This window comes from Pieris napi, chromosome 14, assembly GCF_905475465.1.
Source record: "Pieris napi chromosome 14, ilPieNapi1.2, whole genome shotgun sequence".
Taxonomy (NCBI): Eukaryota; Metazoa; Arthropoda; class Insecta; order Lepidoptera; family Pieridae; genus Pieris; species Pieris napi.
In genome coordinates, this window is record NC_062247.1 from 280,091 (window position 1) to 292,130 (window position 12,040).

Below are 12,040 nucleotides of genomic sequence, written 5' to 3' on the forward strand. Positions count from 1 at the left end.
GACAAAACTGCTCCCGAGTGCGACACACTTCGTTGAATCTAATTGGTCCAAATTCGCGTAGACCCGGCTTATAATTGGGCGGATTCTCCAAAATTAGTGCCGATCCAAACATCGGCTTTGCGTCGCGACACCGCAAGACTAATGTAGCCCGCGCTCTAGTCAAACATACGTTATAAGTTTGGACCGGAGCTAACGAAGATCCTTGAACACGCAAAACAAATTTCTGAAAGTTTGGGGTTTTCTCAAAGTTCGCGTCGCACTTTGAATACGGTAAATTCTTGCTTAATTAACGCTCCCTCGCCTTATAAATATCTGCCGTCTTTTTGCGGCGCACATATAATTTGTCCAGGTGGATGTGACTATATCTTTTTAATTTTTAAACAGAATGGTTCCTTGCATAATCCGAATTACAAATGAGCCACCACCCACGCAAAATTAGAATTGTAGAAAATGTGAAATAAAGAAATTATATTCATGACAATAAAATATAGGTCGCCGGCTTTCGCGTAGGCTTTTATCCGTAATACATGTTCCTCCAGCCATGTTTTTAAATAAATGAGGCATGAAACGTACAGTACGAGCGCTTAACTTAAACTTTTATGTTAAAATACATTGCGGTGTATATATGGTTATTGAGATTGAATACAAATCACGCGTAAACGTATGAGAATACTTTAATCAATTCCAATACTCTCTTAAAGAACAAGCCATTTATATTTTATCTACAGAGCGATAAAAGCATCATCGTGTTTGTGCACAACTTTAACTTTGTGTGGGTTTTTGTTTCGTTCGACTTAAAAGTTACATAAGTAGGTAGCGGTAATTTTAATCCATCAAAAACTTAAAATCATTTATTTCATATTGATATGTGCCTTGAGCAGTGTTGGCTTAGTGGTTAGGCACGCATCTCATCTCTCAGATCGCGTATTCGAACCCTGGCTGATCACCGATGAGGGAAAATATACCAAGAAAACCAGCACGACCAGGAATCAAACATTGATAACGCGTATCAGACAGGAAAGGATGATCCACTTACGTGAATTGCATCTATAACCTTCGTCTTCATCTAATTCGTGAAGAAACAAGGCCAACTATCGACTCATCAAGTATTCACTAGTTATAGCACAATTGAATCCCAAAGAGGCTGTCACTCCGCACACGTACACATTGTGGCAGATTTTAATTACACACACTCGCAAATCACAATCAACGCTTCGAAATCTGGAAGATTCCCAATTAAACATGAGTGTGACGAAGTTGGGAAACTTTGCTATTCAAGAATTCCAGCTTTATTATTAATGCAAAATGAGATATTTTGTTACGCTTCTAGGCCTCTAAACTAAACTACTAAAGTGGTTTACTCCTTTAAGTGCTACTGAAAATTGAGCGTGCCCAACGCGCCATTCTTAAGATATCCTATATGAAACCGCTTTCCCGATTTCGATTCCTATATAATTTCGCTAATCAACTTCAAAATTGTACAATGAAACAAAACTTCTAGCGGTTAGACAACTATACTTAATGGCGATATGCCGACTTCTTTGGAAACAAACACCGACCACACCAAATACACAACGCAAACCTACATATAAGCTACCCCAACACACATTCTTCGCCGGACGCCTTTTCGCCTTCATCTTTTCTTAAAAACAAAATTTTCACTAACGATGCAAAATTTTAAAGATTCACTTACAATCTTAAATCGTGAGCAGTGTTGGCCTAGTGGCTTCAGCGTGCGACTCTGATACCTGAGGTCGTAGGTTCGACCCCCGGATGTGCACCAATTGACTTTCTTTGAATGTGCGCATTTAACATTTGCTCGAACGGTGAAGTAAACATCGTGAGGAAACCGACATGTCTTAGACCCAAAAGGTCGACGGCGTGTGTCAGGCACAGGAGGCTGATCACCTACTTGCCTATTAGATTTAAAAAATCTTATCGTACAATAGTATAAAATGTAAATGTAGACATTATGATGTCAAGTACCGTTAACATGTCAAATGGCAGATACTAGCTGACAACACAGGGAATTCTTGTGGGGGGCTAGAGCACTTTACTTTTTGACTTAACTTCCTTATTTATTATATATAATATAAGGATGTTATGTTTAGATGTATAGTTTTTTCTTTCACAAAGCACAATTAAAGTATAGATACAATAAAAAAATAAAGAATTTTATGTTTGAGAGTTTCCAGTTCCTACATAATGAAGATATTTCGATGTTTTCGGAAGCCGAGAGCGGGGTTTTAATTACTGTTACAGGTTCTTGTCAATCAGTGTTCGGTTTTTATCGCGGCATGATAAATCTCTGCCACCGAAGTTCAATTAGGTGTCGCGTTGAAGAAATTTATTGAACTACAAGTTTCTCCGAGTTTTCAATTTTTTTAATATAGTATTTAGTACTATAACTATTTTTCATGGGACAAATAAAGTATACAAATGTTATGTAAAAAGGATTTTTTACAACACAGTTAATAATAAATAAATATATACATGTAAAAATATAGAAAAGTTTATGTCCAAATTAATAATTATATAAGCAAAATACGCTCAGTATTTATTAAAGTTAGTTAAGATTAAATTGAGAATTTGTTCTCAAAACAGCGCAAATGAAAATCCTATATAATTTAACTCCTACTAAATTCATTGTCTGGAACTACAAGTCCTTTAGCTGAATGCGCTTCATAAATCTTATTTTCTCTAACAAGAATTGTTTTCGCGGACATAAAAAGATTGCGATAAGGCGGGCAATATGAATGGAAATAACATTTAAGCGGCGATTCGGCGGACGACTCTCTCGGCCTTGTAAGGAACTCATTTCATGCAAATCGGACTCGCTCTTGTCCCCTCGCCCCCTATCTAATAATACTTTGCGGCTTGCTAGGCAGATATTCGAGAAAGATTGTTATTATATTAGCAGTATTTAATATTCGCTTCAACACAGCTATCATCAATTGAATTGGTCAATAGAAACTGCAGTCGGTTCTTAACCGAAGTTCGAGTGTCGAACCCACTAACATTTTTAACAACAGGTTTAAATATTTTTTCCAGAAGGTTAGTCCTAAACTGTATCGTGGCAACAAAAGTTTACGAATGCAAACTACAAAAATATAACATTTGAGCAGCAAAGGCAACAGCCAGGAAATCGCTGGTTTGTATTTTCCTAAATGGTAGGGTTGTCGTTCATTGCTTATTCGGCAATTCAGAGACGTGATAATAAGCCGGGCAAAACTCAGGCCTGATGAGGACTTGCGATTAAAAATAATAAGCGATTTAGAAGCGGATGAACCGTTTGCGTTTAGATTAGTCGCGTCAATGGGATCATCAAAACTCAATGAAGATGATAAGGTATTTGAGACTTTCTCTCACGAACTCTACGATCAATTAAAATTACGCGCAATTCATTTAATTTTACGTTTTTCGTAACAAAAATTTGAGTTTCGAGCTTTAATACAATGCGATATCTGTCTTATTAGGTACTCCCTCCAACAATGGCCCTGATTCGGCAAATTCTAATCAAACCGCCAATGTTTTTCTTTGCTTATCGAATTATCGGTTTCGGTTTGTTAGGCTGAATCAGATTCGTGAGTCAGTCGGATTTATACGTTCATCATATCCGGAATGTTTGTGTGTTTGTGATTGCATTAAAAAGGTATTTCAATACAGCACCTTAAGTTTAAAACACGCCATATGCAGTTGAGGATTGTTATTTTCGAGTATGCCCATGTCGCAAAATACTTGTTATTTATTTCATGCAGGACAGACGAAAAGGACACTGAATAAAAAATATTAGAAGTTATCAATTTTAGCTTTCGATCTTATAAAACATCCAACGTTGTTTATATGAACGGCTTCTTGGATAAGAATCTCGAATTGTCAAAATTCGGACTAATATTCATGTTTTTGTTGGTTACGTTAGAATAGATTGCTTACGAGACGAAGTTGGTTGAGACAAAACAATAGAAAATAAGAATTGTTTGCAAGTGGCCGCGAGCTGGCGACTTCAGATTAAACAGAAACTTCCTCCGCCCGCGGATATTATCCCGGATGTCGAGCTGGTCCCAACAGGGCAGATAAAATGAGCCAAATGTAACTTTATATGAAAGACTGAGATTGTTCACGACTTCGTATGGGTGGAGTTAGAATATTTATTACCTACGTTTAAGATTTTGTACTCATGTTTCTATTAAGAAGTCAACCCAATAATGTCGGAGAGAATAGGTTAAGACAAAAGCAATGACAAAGACATTTAATGGAAAAACAGGGAAAGACAGGCATAGAGGATAAGGAACTGAAATTTAGCTTAGCGACGTGGTTCTGTTTGGAGCCAACGATGAAACCTATGTCTTTGTGTGGTGGTATAAAGAGTGGTGTCATCGTTAGAGACCTAACTCTACATTGGGAGCTCTCGGGATGTCACCAGTATACAGCGTAAAGAGATGGGGCAAGACCCAGCCTCGAGGGACTCATCTCTGATAAGGGAAGATAAGGTTCCTTCTAGACGACAACGAATGGAGCGGCGGGGTAAAGTCCTACGATTGGCACGAGTTTTGTGGGCACTTGAAGAGAGCTTGTACACCAAGCCATTGTGTCGGACCTTGTTTAACTCTTTCGCTAAGTCGAAAAAGAGCTCTTACTCAAATATCTCGGTTTCAAAGAGGTATTCAACTCGGAAATGGGACGTTCTACATCCAGACTGCTCATCGGGCATAAGCCCGAGCGAAGGAAAGCGCCGTACCAACCAGTGCCTGTATTTATAGCAACCCGAATTTGTGATAAACAAGTATCGTGACATTTCTTGTACTCGTACCGCGACCCAACCCGAATCGACTACAGAGTAGGAACTTCAGTCGGCAGTTACAAATTATTAGTTTAATATTTCTTTTATTGAAGCTTCAAAGGTTTAAAGTGATAGTAAATTATTTTTAAAATTAATTTAAAATTAATTACTATGGAGTCACTATTACTATTTACTATCAAAATAGACGATAATTTGTAGATATTTTAATGTTGCCAATACAAATAAGGGACTAGTATTGAACTAATTCGCCTTAGGTGTTGTTAATTTATGTGCTCTGTGACTTAATGATAGTGGCAGTAGACAGTGACGCCATTGCCTCGACATATATTATACGTATATTGACAGAGCGAATATCTGAAACTAGTTTAAATGGCTTTCGCTTACAGAAATATTCCTAGAGCATTCAAACCACAGGCGAGTCATCAATCAATTTTTGATAAGGAACGAGACATTACATTTTGAATCATTCATCACTCGTTTCATTAGTCGTATAATTCGCTCCGTGGGGCATGGGACTATACAGAAATAGTGAAAAGAAAAGAAATATTACTTATTTCTTTAGTCGACAACGCGGTAATCACATTTGCTTTTGTTCGTTTTGGCCCTTTCATTCCCTTAATCGCGTTATTTCGGGACTTCGAATGTATCACTGGGCTTGAGTGACTAGGGAAAGCGATTTATACTAACAAGAAAAAATAGACAATTTCAAGTAAAATACCTAAGCAGAACAGTAATTGGTTTTTAATATGTAAATGTCAGGAATACTCGTAATTTGTTCATACATTCTAAGAATAATTATAATGTATCAAACTTTAAGTTATATCTGTGACTGGCTTTAAGTATTTGTTTAACCTAACAAGGTTGTATGTTTAATGAAATAACATTTGTATGATTATCTTTAAAAACATTGTGAGAAAAATTTCTTTGGTTGGGACCACAACCAAGCGGGTTCCACAGGAAAGCGACGAGGAAGGAAGACCGTCTGGTCCCGACGTACGCTATCAAACATACTTTTGTATATGTAGCTAATTATATTTTTACCAATTGAAAGGAACGTTTACTGATATTATTAAATATTGTGATAATTTTGTCTTTTCTGTCATACGTATTGTTAGGCAGGTTACTCTTAAAAATGGCCAAAAGTTTGTCTTTTTGATCAAAAAAAACTATTTCGTATTAATTGCAGCATTAATTATTTTGGTGAATTCTAAAATTATATAAAGCCATCTAAAAAACATTAGAAGTTGTAGAATTAGTTTCAAATATGAATGGTTTGACATGACACAGGAATAGCAAAAGTATAGAAGAACTTTTGGGTGCTTAGAGAAGTCATGAAAAATAAGAAAGCGAGCATGGTAATTAAAAGAAAGGTTTTCATTACTTTTGTACTACCTGTACTAACATATGGATCACAAACTGGGGTGCCCACTAAAGCGCCAGCATACAAAGCTGCAGGTGTGTCAAAGATTAGATAGAAGACAACTTAGAAGATGAATAGACCAAAATAAGGAAAGAGCAATTGAGACATGGCAGGACTTGAAGGAGCTCTTTTCCAAAAAAGGGCACATAGGTATCTAAAAAGAATGAGATAGAAATATAAATTGTGTTTAAGTGTAAAAGTATCTGAAATAAAAGGCTCTTATTATTATGAATGGCTTGCTGATGGTAAAGCTATTATAGGAACAAGTCGACAGTTGATAATCGATAAGAATCGTTTTCTCTCGCGTGTACAAGACACACAACTCATATAAAATTACGCGGTTCCGTCCGTTTCCCCTTGTTTATAGGCGTTCGTGTTGAAACCGACAGACTTAACGATTCCGGCGTTATTTATATACTTATTTATAGCCCGAGATCAAAGGGCGAAAATGTAATTTTCTTTAATTTATTCTATAATCCATAAATAGTTGTAATTCAATGAATAGTTTGTGTGTTTGAATGGGTTAAGAGATAACTCTCTGAGTTAAGTCTTTTTAATATAATTATTAATATCGCTTATATATTTATATATATATATATATATATTAGCTTTACTACATATTTTCAACACAGTGTTATTCATTATTAAATTCTATAAGGCCAAAATGGGGCAGAGCTATGCTAGCTGCAAGTCAAAAGTGTGTCGGACAAATCTTCACTTTTCTTACTAATACCATCTGTAATCTTTTAATCTTTTAAAATCCGCCAACAGTGAAAAGGCAAAAATGCAAACTCGTAGCCATATTTAAAAACCTGCCAAGTATATTTAAAGCTGGCCCAGTTTCCCGCTTAATCCATAATTAAACATTTCCCAGGATATAACTGTCTTATACTTTTATTTAATCCAGAGTTATCGTTCGCGTAATCTCTTTCATTAGAGACGAGGCTTAAGGCTCTATTTATATTCATTATAACGCCATCTCGCGATTTACATATTAAAACAAAATCATTGTAAGGGTAAAGGATTAAAACCGGGAAAACAATGGTGCGATAAGTCCGAGAATGCGTCGGGGCACGTCTCTTTAATGCGGCTACTTAACTTATTAAAGTTCGCATTTAATCATCGAAATTATGATCGTAACTCTTATGTAGCAGTACTATCACTATGGCCACCAAAGTATTTAGAGAAGTTATATAATAATAATAAAGCATGTTTATTTCTAATTAAAATTTGTAACGACAAATATACAGCTTAAATCTGTTATGTTTTGCTTGTTACTAGTTATTCTAACTTTAGTATCATTGATGGGAACTCCTTCACGGGTAAAGGCCTCCTCCAGCTATAGTTTATAGAGGCTACTCCAGCATCTATAAACTATACTGCTTACATGTTTTCTTTCTCCATTTGCTTCCTGCTAACGCCTCTATATCTTCTATCCACTGTTTTAGGGCGCCCTCCTCACTCTCTTCCCTTTATTCCCTTCTTGGTGCTTTTGAGAAGTTATATAATATTTGTAATTCAAATGGGAAACTATAACGTTTTTCCGATAAAATGGTTGACTAAATACGAAATAAACGAATAAAACCTGTTATAAAATCGATGTCATAAACGAAATGAACGCAAACACTAAAGCCTTTTTATTTGGATACAAATATTCATCGGTGAAACCATTTCCATATTAAACAAAAGCATTAAGCTAAGGTTGAGCCCGTTAAACAATAGCCCGAATAAAGATGGCCGCCATTTCCCGGGAAAATTTTTAAACTAGCAACACCATTAGTGCACGACGCAGTTTTGCATCTAATTTAAATTTTTACCTCGGGATTACATGTATTGGGGATTGTTCTTAATACGTGTTTTGGTGTTATTATCTTGTTATATTCATTTTTATAAATGCGTGCAGGTTATTAAAAAAATAGATTTATATATATACCTATAGTAGAAAAATCGTTAAAGGTGCAATCTGAGGCCATGACACTAAGTGTTGCGGTCACGCGTTGCAAGATTATTATTCACTTATATTCGAACTTAAATTATTTTTTATATTTATTTGGATTTACATATTACTTTTTACTTTTCAATAGTACAAAAGCAGGGCGCGTTATTTTTCTTTCAAATGTTGATGGTAGTAACTTAAACAATTTTTATATAAAGTCGTATCTTCGATAAGTCATCAGATTCAATTACTTTATCACAAAAGCCTGTGTTGAGCATACGTAACAACAACAGTTTAGCAGATGTCATAACCACATCGCTTTTTTATTATGCTCAGTGGAGCGTTTCGTAAAACAATGTATCCCCAACGAAAACGTACACCACATAAAATGTAAATACGTATCTAAGAGCCGTGGCATTTGAGCGCTCCCCTCACTGAAACAAAAGCCTGACTTTTAGCCGGCTTAATTAGAATGTCAACGACACTTATTAATCAAAACGCTGTTTATAGTCTATTTCGGGTAAACACAACACATATTATACATAATATGACGACACAATTCTGTTCCTTTTAATTTACTAAACAGGCCCATAATAAAATTGTTTTTGTCACATACTATATACAATTTATTACTTAAAATATCGAGAACTTTTTTAATAATTGTGGTCGGCCTCTCATTATACATTTTAATACCGTAAAGAATTTCAGATACGCCTTCAGTAATTTATTAAATACCTCTTAGATATTACGATTATTATAAAAATAATTTTAAAACTCCACGTACCTAAACATTTAATTTAAATTACTCAAACATAAGCATAGTATTGCAATAGGGGTCAATAATTTGAGACTTTGTGAAGTTATCTAAGTTAGTTATCGTTATCTCGTAAACCATCAATTAATGGAACTTCAATAAAATGTATAATCTACAGCTGTCTAATTGTACGACCCTCAATTAAAGAGCTGGAATTTAAATTATCACGCAATAATCATTATTAGTTCTAGGCGAACTTAAATCTTTTTTAAATATTCAAAAGTATAATGTAGACTTTAATTATCATTTTAGGAAATACTAGTGCTAAAAGTTATGTGAACAATACATAGATAAGGGCGAAAGTATTGAATCACAAAACAAATTTAGAACTGTAATGAGGCTTTATATAGGTATATATATTTTAACAAGGTTCCATTATTTGACTAAGACTATTCATCTAAAAATAACAATAATTGAAGATAGAACTTGTGCTCGTTAGGCGTTAGTTTGAGCTGCAAACTATTCGAGCTGTATCCACAACTGAAAATTCAATACAATAAAAGCTACAAGTCAATTTAACGTTTTATATCAACTACTGAAACAAGCCATCTCTATAGAATTATTTAATAATTATTGTATCATATTTATTTACACAATACTCTTCCAGTTTTGGGTTAGTTAACCAAAAATATATCAAATACACAGTTAGTAATAACTAACATCATGATTAACTGCAGTTAAAATAAACAGAGATGCCGACCAATAACGCCGATATCCAGAAGCCGTATTTAAATGTCGTTTAAGTAGGCTAATGTAAACAGCCTCTAGATCAAAGTCAAATCGTCTGGTTAGAAATTCCAATGTCCGTTACTCTTCAGTTTATCGCTCTTCACGCAATGTAATTAAGTTAAGGATCTTACCCACATCACGGGCGGTGTCATCAATCATGGTGGGGGAGTACATAAGCCGCGTCACATCGTCACACGGGCATTTCTTCATTAGATGCCGTCGCGAGCGGACGTAACTTATGTATTAATCATACTACTATTACCTTATAATGTCCCACTCGTCGCCCTTTAATGACGCTGCATGATCGTAATTTATCAAAGCGATCGGAAAGGAAATGAAGCTTCCAGTCGTAGATTTATTTTAAGTTAGACATTTCGATTGATGAGAACACGTCAATGGTGATAGAATCACGTCGTTATTGTGTGTTACAAAGAATTGACGAATTCTAGAGCAAAATGAACACAACTTATTATCTGAACTTAAACATATAATACACGCAATTCGAAACTGGCAAGCAAACGGGTAGCGATACGTAAATAATTGTGTTAGAATATAATTTTTGATGTAATAAATCAGGCGTTTGGGTTACGTGAGCCCGTCGCGTGCAGGTCGTAGATTCGATACCCGTGATACGCACGCGACGTCCCGGGTCCCTACTAATTATCTGCCACGAAGATATATAATCTGCTTCCTTGTTATATTTTAAATAAAATATTTGGAAATTCCAATTTGTGCAAAGTGACCAATAAATTATTAAAATAATGATCTAAATATAATAATAATTGCAAATAAATACTTCAATTACATTGTAAAGAAATAATTTATTTTATTAACGCATTCGCAAAAGGCCAATAGTCGCGACTATAACGGATAGGAGCATTGTTAAATACGCAATTATCTGATAAACCTCTTAAAGTAACGTGTCTCGATAAAATGTAAGACATCTCATTTAAGATAAACAAAAACTGGGAACGTGCGAATGCAAATAGGGCTGCCGATTAGCACTTTTACGTTTAAGAATTACTATTGTTAGCAGGTTTGTTAGCTTTATTAATTATATCTTTATTTGTTTGTAAACAAGACAACACCAACACATCATAATATACATAAGAAAATTTATTATGTAAATAATTTAAAAATTCTCATATGGGCATGCACAAAGCAGAAACATATTTAAGATAAACTTAAATAGATTTAAAAATGCTGCTGTATTTGTTTCGCGTTCCAAGGCATAGAAGCCGCGGCGATATTTTTCAGAAAAAGCTTACTTTCACTTGCAATTTTATAATTTTGACAAGTATAACACGTGACAGCCCTAAGTACAGGTTCAATTTAAATGGACAAGTTCATTGAAAAACAGTTGGGTTTTTATATTGGCAAATAATTTGTTCAATTTACGTACTTACTTAATATTTCAACGATATTTAAGTTATATTCTTCATATTGATTCGTACACCGGAAATAATTCCACAAACAATTCCATAATGTAAGTTTGCGATCGTCCCCTCGCGAGGCATATCGGGCCGTAATTCAATAATTTCTGGGCGAACTATCACAGACAATGCCCGCACTTCCGTCCGTCGGAAACGCTCCGAAATTCCAATGTTACCTATCTATTTTATGAGGAAATAAAAGAAAGTATAAATGAATAAGTTGTATAATATAAATATGACACGTTAATTATAATTGAACCACCGAAATGGCAGTAAGATGACTATCACAAAGAGTCTTCTTGTTTGTCTACTTTGAATATTGTAAAGAAAATCTCGAAGCTCGATACCGATCAGCTAATACCAGTAATGGACCGGACCGCGTCTATTTTCCGAGCCGTTAACACCAGATAACGAACCGATCGCTTTATGGCCCAAGATCGGGCTTCAGTTAATATACGCGGCGCTTAAAATTGCGATAAGCCCGGAAGATCGAAGATTTCACGGGATTTGTGGAAAATTTTAGTGTAAATGTGGAAGCTTTGAATATGGCCTTATCTTGGCTGAGCTTTGGCTTACTACTGATTTACTGTTTAGAAGAAGTCTCACTTACCAGGTTGTGTGTTGTGAAATGAAATCATTACCGCCGTATCTGGAACAAAAGATGGGAAATAAGTCATGGAAATTTTTCAATAAATATATGAATTTCACAGAATCCTTACAGAATTTCCATCAAAAGTACACACATTTCTGATGTTATCTTTGTTTCTAAACTGAACAACTTCCTTCTTTCTTCTGTGTTATTGTTAAACAGTTAAACTTTTATTATGTTAAACCATAACTAAGGGACGAAGAAACATTTAGGTAGAGTCTGTTTAATTCGACATTGAACGTTAAATACTATAGTTAT

General features: G+C 35.0%; 1 protein-coding gene across 5 annotated transcripts in view; it reads right to left on the reverse strand.

Annotated features, from left to right (window-relative positions):
* Positions 1 to 12,040, reverse strand: part of LOC125055743 (leucine-rich repeat-containing protein let-4-like) — a 179,384-nt gene that overhangs the window by 75,784 nt on the left and 91,560 nt on the right. For all 5 annotated transcript variants that reach the window (XM_047658282.1, XM_047658283.1, XM_047658280.1 and 2 more), the window contains one exon: positions 11,744 to 11,782. The gene's annotated coding sequence lies outside the window, so the exon portion shown is untranslated. The remainder of the gene's footprint in view (positions 1 to 11,743; positions 11,783 to 12,040) is intronic.